The sequence below is a fragment of the Protopterus annectens genome, chromosome 6.part1, assembly GCF_019279795.1.
Source record: "Protopterus annectens isolate FY-2018-M chromosome 6.part1, PAN1.0, whole genome shotgun sequence".
Lineage (NCBI taxonomy): Eukaryota > Metazoa > Chordata > Ceratodontiformes > Protopteridae > Protopterus > Protopterus annectens.
Genome location: NC_056738.1, coordinates 575,921,433 through 575,936,432, shown reverse-complemented (window position 1 = coordinate 575,936,432; position 15,000 = coordinate 575,921,433). Strand labels below are relative to the sequence as shown.

Below are 15,000 nucleotides of genomic sequence, written 5' to 3'. Positions count from 1 at the left end.
CTACCTTTTTTGAGTATATTACTAACGCATGCAATAAGATTAACCAAAACTTTTGACTCCTTAGTTGAACATCTGATTGAAGGAACAGTTGAGGGATTTATTCAGTGGAACAACCCAAAGTTCTATGTCTTGTTTTGTAATGCCAAAGCTGCATAAGAACAAGTGTAATCCACTTTTAACCAGTGAAGGTTCTATTGAGTCCACAGTAATTTTTCTTGAAGTCCATAGTTAAGGAAGCTGGCTGTTTGATTAATGGACTGCTTAGATCTTAATGAAAAGATCAGCTTCTCTCCAGTTGAGATAACCAGTTGTTAGTGATCACGGATGTAGAGTCTGTGTGTACTGTGCTGCCCCTCATCTTCAGTATACTTATCTTCAGGAGTGCTCTTCCACGGAGTTGGCCACAGGCAGTTTCACATTTCTGGAGCTTTTAATGGGCAATAACATTTGGATTTAGATATTAGCTCAGGCATACCTCTCAGCTACAAATTTTTTGCAGAATGTCCAGATTTTTTGCTCAAATTTTTGTCCGTTTTTCATAAAGTTGTGTTTTTCTGGCAAATCAGTGGCAAATCATTAAAGATTGAAGACCAAAAATAATGACAGACTTTTGAGTTTCAGAAAATTCATGCTAATGCAAAACCTGTTCCATCAACTTTTTAAGTTTGTAAGAACTAAAATTGCCCCATATTTATGGGCTTTTCCCCTCATTATGTATGGCTTTGCCCAGATTTCTTACTCTAAGAAGTTGAGAGGTTTAAGCTCAAGTGTGTTCAGTAAGTGTTATTCTCTCTCTTTTTATTTTGGTTAGTCATATTAAGGGTTGTTAGGTTAGCGACAGGTTGTTAGAAACTGCATTTAGTTTTTTGGTGATGTTCTTCATTCCACATTGCTGCAGTCCTAACCATAGGGTAGTCCGCTGTCCCAGTCGGCCCGAATACCAAAGTATATGGCTGACGTCGGTCAAGGCGCATTAGTCTGACGTCAGGACGTCAGGGTACTAATGCGCATGACCCACGTCATATCCTCAGTCTTTTTTGCCGCATGGTCCGATGCAGAAGCAGTTTTGCGAGTGCAGGTTGGCGTTCTGAAATTTTCTGAAGTCGGAGTTTCAGACCGAATCAAAGTTGGCTAAGTACCCGTTAGAATATTTTGGTTTTTTCTTGCCTCAGTATTTAACCGGATGTCAGAAAAAGTGAATAACTGTATTTCTTGTGGGAAACAGATACCTCATAGGGATTACCATACTTTGTGTATACCTTGTTTAGGGCCTGAGCACGACGTTGTTGGATGCCGCTCTTGTGCTAGATTTAACAAACGCACTATTAAGAGAAGGTTAGACTGTGCCAGGTTAGTTTTGGGAAGCGTTGTAATTATAAAATGCCGCCGGATGCTCACGCCCGCTTGCCCAAAAAGCGCAAGGACAAAGCAGCAAAGCCTAGAGTGGAAGAACCGACAGTCCCGGACGTCGGTTCTTTAGAAGGCTCAGTGGAGCCGGAGGTTCTGCCAGGAGTTTCTTTGGAGTCTCAGGGGGAGACTTTACTGTTACAGGATGTGTCCTCTCTGGAGGTAGGCCAGGCTGAAGGGGCTTCTCAGGTGGCTGTTCTTCCCTCTCTTCCTAAGGTGGTTAGAGCCTCCCCTTCTGTTTCCAAGGCTTCTTTGAGAGGCAGGCCAGGTTTAACTTCAGTGGGGTGTCTCCTAGGTGTTCAGTACGTTTGCCTCAGAAACATATGCTTAAAAAGGCAGAGGATTTGATTACTATGATTAGAGGTTCTATGCCCTCCTGATAAGAGGCCTAGGGTGGAACCTGAGTTTGAGAGTTTTGAGCAGTGTTCGAGGCTTCTGAGTCTTCGGCTGAAGACTTGCAGGAGTATCCTCCTTATTCTGATTCTGATGTGGATGATTCTACTCCTTCAGCTTCTCCTCCTGAGGATTTTTCATTTTCAGAGACTCTGCATTCCATGAGGGAGCATTTTAAATGGGAAGGTCAAGATTTCTCTGATTCCAGGAAGAGGCTTAGGGAATTCTTGTTTTACCCCAGCATAGGCCTTTAGCTATACCTCCTGTTCTGAATGTGGTGGAAGATGTTTTTGCAGAGGCTTCCTGAACCCTGATTCTTTGCCTCCTGCCCCAGTTAAACCGGATAGGTACTATAGGGTGCCTGAAGCTCATAAGTATCTTTTAAGAGTCCTAGGGCAGACCCGAAACTGTCTCTCAGGGGCCTAAAGGTGTTAAGGCTTCTGTTGTTAAAAATCCTGTTCCTCCTGATAAAGAGGCAAGGGCTTTGGATAGATGGGGAAAGAAAGTGTATACTTCTTCCACTTTAGCCATGAGGGCGTTGAATTGCCAGTTTCACATGTTAAAATATCAAAATTATCTCCTTTCACAATTGAAGTCTAAGGTGGATGCTCTGGCGGAAGGTATTGAGTGTAAAGAGTTGCAGGATTTAGTTCATGTGTCTGAACAGGTGGGTAAGCATTCCTTGCAATGTGGTTTTGATGCTGTGCAGGCCTCCTCGAGGGTGGCTGCCACTGGTTCTGTTCTTCGTAGGCACGCCTGGTTGAGGGATCAGAATTTAGCTGAGCATGTTAAGACACGGATTTTGGATGCTCCTTTACAGTCTGACGTGTTGTTTGGTTCGCCTGTGGAAGCAGTTTTAAAGAAAATGGAGGACAAGGCTAAGTCTATGCAAACTGTTAAAGATTTTTGCAGGTGCAGCCTCCAAGTTTAGTAGAAATTGGCCTACTAAGGGATGGACTTATCCTGCTTATGATTCCCAGTCTAGGGGTAGGTCTAGGCGTGGTAGGGCCAGAGCTCAAGGTGCGTTTAGGCCTAGAACAGGGAGTTCACCTGCTCAGACTTCTGGTGAGGGCAGGGGTCAGTCCTTTCATAAACAGACCCAATGACCTGCCTTTTCAGCTGCCAGTATATCGCCTGGCAGCACCTTTGGGAGGAAGGTTGGCTCTTTTCAAAGAAAATTGGGATTTAATTACCCAAGACAGATGGGTTTGGATATCATTCACCACGGTTACAGGTTTTATTTCCATACCTTGCCTCCTTTCAAAGGCATGCCAGACATTCCTCCTCTACAAAGAAAATAGGCTCACAAGCAAATTTCTCTGTTACTCCAAATAGGGGCCATTCAGCCAGTTCCTGTGCCAGAAAGGGGCCTAGGATTTTATTCTCGCCTGTTCCTAGTACCAAAGAAGGGGAACACATGGAGACCAATTTTGGATTTATCTATCCTCAACACTTATCTGGACATTCCCAAGTTCAAAATGTTGACGTTACAACAGCTTTTACCTCTGCTGGGCAAAGATCACTGGATGGTAACTTTAGATCTCAAGGAGGCTTACCTTCATGTGCCTATCAGACTAAGTTGCAGGAAGTATCTGCGTTTTCGAGCTGGAAATTCCCATTATCAGTTCTCTGCATTGCCCTTTGGCTTATCTACTGCCCAGAGTATTCACAAAGGTTCTGGCTCCAGTGATAGCTTACTTCAGGCTAAAAGGAATTCAAATCTATCCTTACTTGGACGACTGCCTGATTCTGGCTCAAGAAAAGGAAGACCTTTTACAGCATTTGGAATATGTGATAGCAGTGCTAAGATGCCTAGGGTATTCTGTGAACGAAATAAAGTCCAGTCTAGTACCCTCTCAAGACATGTGCTTTCTGGGTGTGAGACTGAATACAGCAGCCCAGATGGCCTTTTTAACCCCGGACAAACAAAAGAATCTTTCCATTTACTTCCATCAACTATCTCTTCAGTCCGGGCTGACTGCAAGGACAGTCCTTCAAGCCTTAGGGTTCATGGCATCTTGTATTCTGGTGCTTCCCAATGCCAAACTGCATATGAGGAAGCTGCAATGGTATCTCAAAATGTATGGACACAGCACTGCCAGGATTTGGACACTGTCATTCAAATAATACCTTGCATTCAACAGGAATTTTTGTGGTGGGCTCAGGAATGTCACCTAAACAAGGGACTCTCTGTGACCCGGCCAGAGGCGAGTCAGATTCTAACGACAGATGCCTCAGACATTGCTTGGGAGCTCATCTAAATGGAAAGTGGATACAAGACAAGTGGCCTGCCAGACTACAGCATCTACATATCAACATGAAGGAGATGTTAGCAGTCCAGTTTGCATTAATGGCTTTCAAGGAGTTACTTCTTCCAGGGCAGGTGTTGATTCTAACAGACAACACAACTGTCATGTGGTACATCAACAAACAAGGGGAACACATTCTTACCCGTTGTGCAGGCAAGCAATGATTTTATGGGAGACTGCGCTCAGCTTGCAACTAACTCTTCAGGCAAGGTTTCTGCCGGAGCACAGAACTCCTTAGCAGATGTGTTAAGCAGACAAATCATGGATCCCCACGAGTGGAAACTGGATCTTCATGTATTTCGAAATTGACAGTGTCATGGGGAACTCCAGACATAGATCTGTTCGCTTCTCCACTAAACCACCAGCTGCCAAAGTTTTGCACAAAGAGGTTTCATCACACAGCTTGGAAAGTGGATGCTCTTTCTTTCAGTTGGAAAAATCTTCATGTGTATGCCTTTCCACCTCTGCCTCTTCTCCCAAAGGTGCTCCTAAAGGTCAGACAAGACAAGCCAAGGATGATTTTAATAGCTCCAGATTGGCCTCGCAACACTGGTACCCATTACTGAGGAGTCTGGTAAGGAAGCCTCCATGGCCTTTACCTTTGATTCCACACCTGTTGTCTCAGAGGGACGGTCACCTGCTCAATGTCAAGCTTCACTCTCTTCATCTAACAGCCTGGCATATTCTGTTTTGAAGCACAGCAGGTCTCAACTTCCTCAACAAGTTTTAAATGTGATTATGGAAGCCAGAAGACCTAGTACAAGGAAAGTGTACGCAGAAAAATGGAAGAGATTTTTATTTTGGAGTGCAGCAAAGAATTTGGAGATTTCTGAGCCTAATTTGAGTGTGGCTCTTCAATATCTTACTGAGTTATTAGACAGAGGTTTGTCTTTCTCTTCCATTAAGATTCATGCTGCAGCAATTTCAGCTCACTATGATTGTGACCCACCATTGTTTTCGCATCCTTTGTTCAAGCAATTTCTTAGAGGGGCAAAATATAAGACCCCCGTAGAGCTCCTACTCCTGCTTGGGATCTCAATTTTGTGTTGGAGAAACTTACTCTACAACCTTTTGAGCCTGCGGCTACTGCTGAATTGAAATACTTGTCATGGAAGACTGCTTTTTTGTTGGCCATTACTTCTGCAAGAAGGGTTTCTGAATTGCAGGCCCTTATGGCGGTAGAGCCTTTTGATTTTCCATAAGGATAGGGTATCATTACGTACTAATCCTTCTTTTATGCCTAAGGTGGTTTCTAGTGTGGCTTTAAACCAAACTATTCATTTGCCTACTTTCTATGCAGATCCCCAAAATAAGGGGAAAAGATTTTGCACACTTTAGATGTACACAGGCAGTTGCGTTATTATTTAAGCAGGACCAAGGATTTTAGGCAGTCTCAGCAGTTGTTTGTTTCTTTTGCTTTGAGTTCTCAGGGCAAGCCTGTGTCAAAACAAACTATTTCTAAGTGGATTGGGTTTTGCATTGCATTTTGTTATTCCCATCATGGCAAGGAGATTCCAGCTGGGATTAGGCCTCATTCCACTAGGGCTACTGCCACTTCAACAGCATTTCTAAGGGGTGGCAACTAAGGATATTTTGGAGGCAGCTACTTGGAGTTCAGTGCATACTTTCTCTAAGCATTACCACCTTCCTCTCTACTCTAAATCTAGGGCTGGTTTTGCCACTGCTATTTTGCAAGGCATGTTGACAGCTCCTGCTTCCTTATGATTTGCCAGCCTCCCTTACCTCTGCTTTGGGATTCTACCCAATGGTTAGGACTGCAGCAATGTGGAATGAAGAACATAGTACAGTTTTGTACCTACCATAAATGTAGATGTTCGAGGATCCACATTGCTGCAGTCCAACCCTCCCTCCTTCCCTCTGTGTTTAGGGGTGGTTGTGTGGGTGAGGTTATACTCTTGTAATTTTGTATATATTGTACATATTTTTGGTGCAGGAGTGTTTGGTGTTTTTGGTTTTGGCCTTGTCTTTTTAGGGTCTTCTGACATCTGGGGCAAGAAAAGACTGAGGATATGACGTCGGTCATGCGCATTAGTACCCTGACGTCCTGACGTCAGACTAATGCGCCTTGACCGACGTCAGCCATATACTTTGGTATTCGGGCCGACTGGGACAGCGGACTACCCTATGGTTAGGACTGCAGCAATGTGGATCCTCGAACATCTACATTTATGGTAGGTACAAAACTGTACTTTATATCTAAAGTTTTTCCTGTCAAATTTGTAGACTTTCTCCCTCCCCTCTCCTGCATTAAGGCCCTTGGAGAGATTACTTGCTCCCTTCCCTTTTATTTATTGACTTCTGTTTGACTGGGATAGTCTGAGCAAAACCCATTTTCAGCAGAAGTCTGGGTAGAAAAGTTTCATGTTTAGACATTCAAACATAAAACATGAGAAACATAGCAAGGAGTACAATTTTTAAATTACCCAAAGAGTTTGAGAAATACAAAAAGTTTCCAAAACATATGTAGGCATGAATAACATACATACGATATATACAAAAATAGGGGGCAGACATTCACATGTTGGCTGTGTACAAGTAGATAAGAGTGGTTGTAAGAATGTACTGTTAGTCTGATGAGGTGGTAGGATTATCCAGGTGCAAAGCACGAGCATAACCAATGGTTGGGCAAGTATTGTTTGAGTCTGCCTTTAAATGATTCCAGTTTTCAAGGTGTCTTAGTTCATTCGGTATGTTCCACAGTTTAGTGACTTAACTTGAGTAAAGTGAGTTGGCAGTTATGGTTTTAGATGTACTAGACATTAGGCGTCATTTATTTGCCGAGCATGGTTCCCTTGTAGGTTAGTAGTGCTGGAGAATGCTGTTTAAAGAAGGACAAGTTTAGGTTTTATACATTAAGTTGTGTGTAGTAATTAGTTGTGTGAAGGAAAGATACTGAGGAAACTCAGTCCATTGTAGTTTATTAAGGGCTGCACAGTGATGTGTTCTGAATGGAAGGTTGGTTGCAAATTTAGCTATGTTGTTATAGCATGCATCCATTCTCTTCATATATTTAGAGTGTAGGGTAAGTAACAATAGGATCTGCATAAAGATGTGGTGGGAAAACATAGCACAAAGCTATGTTTTTTCTACCAGATCGTGATAAAAAAGGATTAGCTCAATTAAGTGCCCCAAGATTTTGGTGTGTTTTAGTTCCAGTTAGCAGAGAAAGGGAGAGAAAATTAGTGATGTTAAATTTGTTCCCAAAACTTTCATCTTTATTGGTGCTGTGGTTCAGTGTTTTCAAAGTGTTATTGGGTATTAGTGCCACAGTGTTTGTAGATACCTTTTGCTGGCTGGCTTTTCTGTAGCATGTCATTTGAGTTATAAAGTGGTTGTAAGGAGTGCTGGCTTTCTGAACTACCAAAGTTATGGTTAAGGCCTTGGTGTCATGAAATGCAGCAACTGTGAGTATAATGTTCCTTTCCTGGCACACGTGACCTGTTTATCATGTGTGTGTATGTTGGGGAGGGGTATCTTAGGGCTGATTTAGATTTGTATGACTTTTGGTAATAGGACCTTACAGAAAATAAAAGAAATAAGCTAATTCTCAAAGAAGGAAGGAAGAACAAAGACTGGAAGAAGCTAAATAGAGAGCTGCCGATGTGTACCGCATCTCCTAAGGTGGCTAGAATTGAAGTCCCCCCCCCTCCGGAGACCTCTAACACATCTGTATTCAGAGTCCTGTAAATTTAACGCGCATGCAGTTTCTGATCCTCTTTCAATGAGGGCTCTTGAATTTCACCCTTCATTGGCAATATCCATGATGTTGATAAGATCTGTCAGAAGCCATTTTTCTTTTTCTATATGTGTTGTGACTAGATCATGAGGGCCTACATATACACTTATCCTGTTTGTACATAGGATGACTAGAGTAGGCTGGATCCATCCCTTGTACAATGTATGCTCCTTCCCCAGGCCTGCTTTCATCAGTGGGTGTTTCAGAGCTAAACAAGATGTCCTTCAAGAATGCAACTGCAGTCATAACATGTGGGTTGTCCTGCCTCAGGCAGCCCTCGGTCGGCCGGATTCCAAAGTCTGGGTCCGACGTCGGCTGATGTCGCATTTCTCTCCGACGTCAGAGCGGCTGGAGTACATAAGCATCAGCCGACGCCATTTTCTTCAGTCTTTCTTGCCGCGTGGTGCCCGAAGCAGAAGCAGTTCGCAAGTGCCGGTCGGTCAGCTCCTGAATTCTTCGATACCGAAGTCATCAAAAAAGCTAAGTACCCCGTTGGGGACCTTTTCTTGCCTAAGCTGATGTCAGAATTAACTGAAAAAGTTAACAATTGTCTTTCTTGTGGTAAACAAATACCTCATAAGGATTTCCACTCTTACTGTCTTCCTTGCCTGGGCTCAGACCACGACGTCTCGGCCTGTGTAGCCTGTGCTCGCTTCAACAAGCGCACTCTCAGGCGCCGGGCGGAGTTCGCTGAAGACTTTTTTGCCGATAAATTTGCTTACAACATGCCGTCAGATCTTCCGACATTGCAAACTCCCAAAAAGCGAAAAGACCGGGACCGACTTCCTCGGCCCGCGTCTACCACCGAATCCACGCCAAAACCAAGCGCGAGTGCTCCGGTTCCCTCCGAGACGGTCTCTCCACCGCTCTGAACCGAAGACACCGCATTACCGACGACTCCGATTCCGGACATCACTCCGACGTCAGTTATCGATTTTCCTCCGGATACCGAAACCGAGGAAATGCCCGAGACCATTGCTGTAGACAAGGTCACTCCTGCACGTGGAGCTGCCAGGCCTCCTATGGCCATGTCTATTAAGGCCTACACTAGGGCTAAGGCAGCCAGCAAGACAAAGCATATCACTTCTAAATCCTTACCTCAGCCTACTCCAGAGACACAAATTATGTCCATGGCTGCTGACTTAATTTCCATGATTAGAGGTTCACAGGCCCATCCTGAGAGAGGATCCCAGCCTCCTGATAAAAGGCCCAGGGTTGAACCCTCTGAACCTATTCCTTCAGATGAAGACTCTGAGGGCTCTGTCCACTCTGATAGCCAGGAACAGCTCTTCCAGACCTATGAGGACTCGGATGCAGAAGATTCCATCCCCTCGGCCTCCCCTCCTGAGGATATTTCTTTTGGGGAAGTTTTGCACACCATGAGGGAACATTTCAAGTGGCAAGGTCAGGAATATTCTGATTCTAGGAAACGCCTGAGGACTTTCCTTAAGAAGCCCCAGCACAGGCCCTTAGCTATTCCTCCTGTACTTGATGTTCTGGATGATCTATATTCTGACTCTAGTGCTACCCCTGATTCTCTACCTCCTGCTCCAGCCAAGCCTGACAGGTATTACAGGGTCCCAGAAACTCATTCCCATTTATTCAGGGCCCTATCTGCTGATTTGGAAACTATTTCACAGGGGCCTAAAGGAGTTTCAGCCTCCACCTCTAAAAATCCTTTGCCCTCCAACAGGGAGGCCAAGTCATTAGACAGATGGGGTAAAAAAGTTTACACCTCCACTACCTTATCTATGAGAGCTTTAAATTGCCTTTTTCATATGTTACAATATCAGGATTACCTTTTAGAAGATTTACAAAAAACTCTAGCCACTCCTGATCCTTTAGACAGGAAGACTTTGCAGGAAGCTGTACATAACACTCAGCAAGTAAGCAACCACTTCCTGCAGTGTGGGTATGATGCACTGGAAGCTTCATGTAGGGCAGCTATGACAGGGGCAGTCATTCGTAGACATGCTTGGTTAAAAGATCAACCTCTACCAGATCATGTAAAAGCAAAACTTCTGGATGCACCTTTGGAAAAGAACAAGCTTTTGGTGCAAATGCTAAGGATGTGTTAAAGACCATCGAAGAAAAAGCAAAATCAGTTCAGACGGTGAAAGATTTCCTCCAAGTTCAACCCCCCCAGATTCAGTAGGAATTGGCCTTCTAAAACTGGTCCTTTCCTAATACAGAAAAGTTTCAAAGGGGTAAGAACAGACGTGGCGAGGAAGAGGCCAATACAGAGGCCCTTATAGGGGCGACAATGGCAGCCAGGAAACCAAAGAAGTGACAGGGTTTCACCTGCCCCACAACCACAATCTCAATGACTTTCCTCTACTACCGCCTACCAGGGAACAAATAGAGGCTCCCTTGGGCGGGAAATTATCTCTGTTTGCAGAAAACTGGCACAGACTGACAAAGGACAAATGGAGTTTGGACATTATAGACCGAGGGTACAGGTTTCATTTTCATATCTTGCCAAGAAAACAAGGCATGCCAAACCTACCACAAAACCAGAGGGCAGAGGCTATCAAGCAAATCACTCTGCTGACTCGGATGAAAGCAATAGAAAGAGTTCCACAACAAGAACAAGACCAGGGGTTTTACTCAAGACTGTTCCTGGTTCCAAGAAAAGAATCTCAATGGAGACCAATACTGGACTTGTCCGCATTAAACACCTTTCTCATAGTACCAAAGTTCAAAATGCTGACTCTACAGCTACTCCTTCCCATGCTGGGCAAGGGGTCTTGGCTGATTACTCTGGACCTCAAGGAGGCATACCTGCATGTCCCTATCAGACACAGCTGCAGAAGATACCTCAGATTTCTTGCAGGGCCAGAGCATTATCAATTCTCAGCATTGCCATTTGGCTTATCTACTGTGCCCAGAGTATTCACAAAATGCCTGGCTTCAGTAATTGCTCATTGCAGGCTCCAGGGGATACAAATTTACCCGTACCTGGACGACTGCCTCATACAAGTGGATGACAAATTGATGTTGACAAAAAACCTGGATTATGTCATACGATTACTTCAAGCTCTGGGATACACAGTCAACTTCCAAAAGTCAAGACTGCAGCCATCCCAGCAAATAATCTTCTTAGGAGCCAAACTAGACACAGCCTCTCAGATGGCTTACCTGACAGAAGACAAACAAGAGAAGTTAACTCATTACTTCAAAGGTTTAGCAAAACTCACCCAGATGACTGCAAGGAGATTCCTACAGGCCCTGGGTTACATGGCATCCTGCATTCTCCTGGTTTCATTAGCAAGACTACACATGAGAAAGCTTCAATGGTACCTAAAAAGCGTTTGGTCTCAACACAGCAACAACTTGGAGACCATCATTCCGCTCATTCCATGCCTACAAAAGGAATTTCTATGGTGGGCCTCGGTGAGCCAGGCAAACACAGGTATGTCATTCAAAAAACCACAGATAACACAGACCATGACCACAGACGCCTCAGACCTTGGATGGGGGGCGCACATGGAAGGCAGGTGTATACAAGGACAATGGTCTCCAAAGGAAACACATCTGCATATAAACCAAAAGGAAATGCTGGCAGTAATGCATGCCATCGAGGCTTTTCAGCAACAACTTCAGCAAGGCCATTTACTGATACAGACCGACAACACCACTGTGATGTGGTACATAAACAAGCAAGGGGGCACCCACTCTTACCCCCTTTGCAGACTGACAATGCATCTTTGGGAGAAATCACTGAGTCTAAACATCCAGTTACAATCCCTGTTTGTCTCAGGAAAAGACAATGTGTTGGCGGACAGCCTAAGCAGGAATTCACAGATCCACACGAGTGGAGGTTACATCCGAAGGCCTTCAGACAACTCACTTCGACATGGGGCAAGCCAGAAGTGGACCTATTTGCCTCTCATCTCAACCATCTTCTACCAAAATTCTGCACAAGGACATACCATCCAAAAGCTTGGAAAATAGATGCCCTCTCCTTCAACTGGAAATCACTAACAATCTATGCATTCCCACCTCTGCCACTGATGACCTCAGTATTACTAAAGATCAAAGCAGAGAGACCCAAGGGAATCATAATAGCTCCGGACTGGCCAAGACAACACTGGTACCCACTACTACGGAGCATATGTCACACCAGGAGTTGGGCCCTTCCCCAGTGGCCTCTACTTCTGACTCAACACAACTTCGAAACAGTGCATCCAAATCTACAGACACTGCAGCTAACAGCCTGGGAGATCCCATAAGTAACTTCAGCCTATCTCTCTCCAAGGAAGTTCAGCGGATACTAACAGAGGCTCGAAGACCCTCCACCAGAAAGGTTTACTTAGCAAAGTGGAAAAGATTCAGCAATTGGAATACCAGCAAGGGACATGATGCATCATTGTTGAACATCCCACTCATCTTGGAATATTTGGCAGATATGTTAAAGAACGGCCTCTCATATTCTTCCATAAAGATACATGCATCTGCTATTTCAGCTAGATACAACACTGATCCTCCTGTTTTTTCACACCCTTTACTAAGGCAATTCCTCAGGGGAATCAAGAATATTAAGCCACCAAGAAAGGCCCCAGTGCCAGCCTGGGACCTCAATTTTGTCCTAGAATACTGACTCTACCTCCATTTGAGCCAGCAGCTTCAGTTGACTTGCAATTTCTCTCTTGGAAGACAGCTTTCCTGTTGGCAATTACATCAGCAAGAAGGGTTTGAGCTACAGGCCCTAATGGCAATACCACCCTTTATTATTTTTCACAGAGACAGAGTTTCATTAAGGACCAACCCGACTTTCATGCCAAAAGTGGTATCTAGGGTTTCTTTAAATCAAGCAATTCATCTGCCTGCTTTCTTCCCCAATCCTGAGAACAAGGGGGAAAGACTGTTGCATACCTTGGACATTCACAGACAACTTCGTTACTACCTGGACAGAACCAAGGCCAGTAGGAAGTCTGAACCACTTTTTGTAGCTTACGCCCCTGCAGTCCAAGGAAAAGCAATTTCAAAACAAACTATTTCAAAATGGATTGGACATTGCATCAGATTCTGTTATTCCTTTCATGGAAAGACTGTTCCAGCCAATGTCAGACCACATTTCACCAGAGCTACAGCCACCTCTACAGCATTCTTAAGAGGGGTGCCTACTAAGGACATTCTAGAAGCTGCTACATGGAGCTCCATGCACACATTCTCCAAACACTACAATCTCCCTCTATATTCCAGATCCAGAGCAGGCTTTGCTTCGGCAGTCCTGCAGGGTTTGATTGCTACACCATCTTTTTCCTAGAGCATTCCTCCTCCCCCAGCTAAGCTATGGTATTCTACCCACATGTTATGACTGCAGTTGCATTCTTGAAGGACATAGTACAGTTTTGTACCTACCATAAATGTAGATGTCCGATAGACATGCAACTGCAGTCGGATTTTCCCACCCTCCATACCCCTCTATGCCTAGGGTCCACTCCTATCCCTGTTTCTCTTAGCTGGGGATATCTGTTATGGTGTATTTGTTTTATTGCTCATTTATTTGTTTGGAATCCTGTTTTTGTCTTCCAATTTGATTACAGCCTTCCTTGGAGGGCACCTGGCATCTGGGGCAAGAAACACTGAAGAAAATGGCGTCGGCTGATGCTTATGTACTCCAGCCGCTCTGACGTCGGAGAGAAATGCGACATCAGCCGACGTCGGACCCAGACTTTGGAATCTGGCCGACCGAGGGCTGCCTGAGGCAGGACAACCCACATGTTATGACTGCAGTTGCATGTCTATCGGACATCTACATTTATGGTAGGTACAAAACTGTACTTTTTCCATGCCATCCACCTCCACGTTGATGGTTCATCCTGCAACACCAAAACCCCCTTGAATACTGGTTGTCTCAACACTACCTGCGTCAGTGTTGAGAACCACTAGGCACCAAGGAATTGACATTAATGGTTTAGCCCCAGCATTAATATTAGTACCCCTGGGGACATTATTGGTGTCACAGTTATTGGTGTTTGAGCCTTTGGTGCCAAAGCTATCCTTGGTGCAAGTTGTAATATCAGTACTGGTTATCATTGGATCCATGGACTCAGGACCAGATGTACCAGGGACAACATCTATCTGTTCCACAACAGCTTTGATGCCGTTATCCTCAACCTTGTCATTCAAGTTTTTAAAATGGATACCTGAACAACCTTAGGTTAACGGATGGTGGATGCACACACCCTTCTACTTCATCTCCATCCCACAACACCTGTCCCTTTAGAGTTTTGGGGCCTTCATCTGTACCCCTGTTTGGAAAGACCCTCATAGACCTTCCCAGTTGGAAAAAAAATCTTTAGTACACTCTGACAGGTCCAACTCAAGTGTTCCAAAGAGGATGAGGTGCAGAAGGGGACACCTTGACTCACACCAAGTCTCCCACTCAAGATACGGAATCTCTGTGAAGAAAATAGTGTTCCCCAAAATCCCTTCCCAGGATTTGGGAGATTTTGGAATTGATGAGGCAGAGGGTATTTTGTCCTGTAGAAAACCCCCTCACCTTATGAAGAAATCCTATAAGAGGCCTTTTGGATTAACTTGCTTCCATCTTGGTTGCAGACCAGATGATGGACCTGGTTGTGAAAACTGGCTTTTTGAGAACCCACTGTGGCTGACTTTGTACCGAATAAACAGGGCAGGATCCTTAGGCATCTTCAAGGACAGACAATATTGGATTAAGGTTCCACTTGCTGATTGTGTTGTGGAGGCAGCAGCCCCAAACTTTCCAGTGTGAGCTCAGTAATGTGGCTGCCAGATAGGGATTCTTAGGTGAAGACGGTATAAGGAAGCTGACCTTAGCATCAGTATGTTCGCTGCCAGGATACTGAACTTCTAAAGGTGACTGTCTTTCTGTGTGACCAATTGAAGAAGACCTTCAGTACTCTGAAAAAGTTACTTTACTGTGACCCTTATCACTAGGAAGAGTTGCAGGTGACAACAATGCAAAGTGACATTTCGTTCTTCATGAGACTGATTTGAAAAAGCAGCAAATGGGGGACAGGAATCACCATGAGGAGGCAAGCTAGTTCAGATCGTATTTTGTACGGAAAAGTTTTGAGTGTACTTTGCCATTGGCAGTTTCACAGGCTTCTCCTTTATGGACTCAAAGTGAAGGAAAGGTTAAGC

The 15,000-nt window shown here is 44.5% G+C and overlaps 1 protein-coding gene across 1 annotated transcript in view; it reads left to right on the top strand.

The window, feature by feature from the left end:
- The window catches only part of LOC122805677 (glycogen phosphorylase, muscle form), a 761,024-nt gene that overhangs the window by 707,836 nt on the left and 38,188 nt on the right, over positions 1-15,000 (top strand). The gene's annotated exons all lie outside the window — the stretch shown is intronic.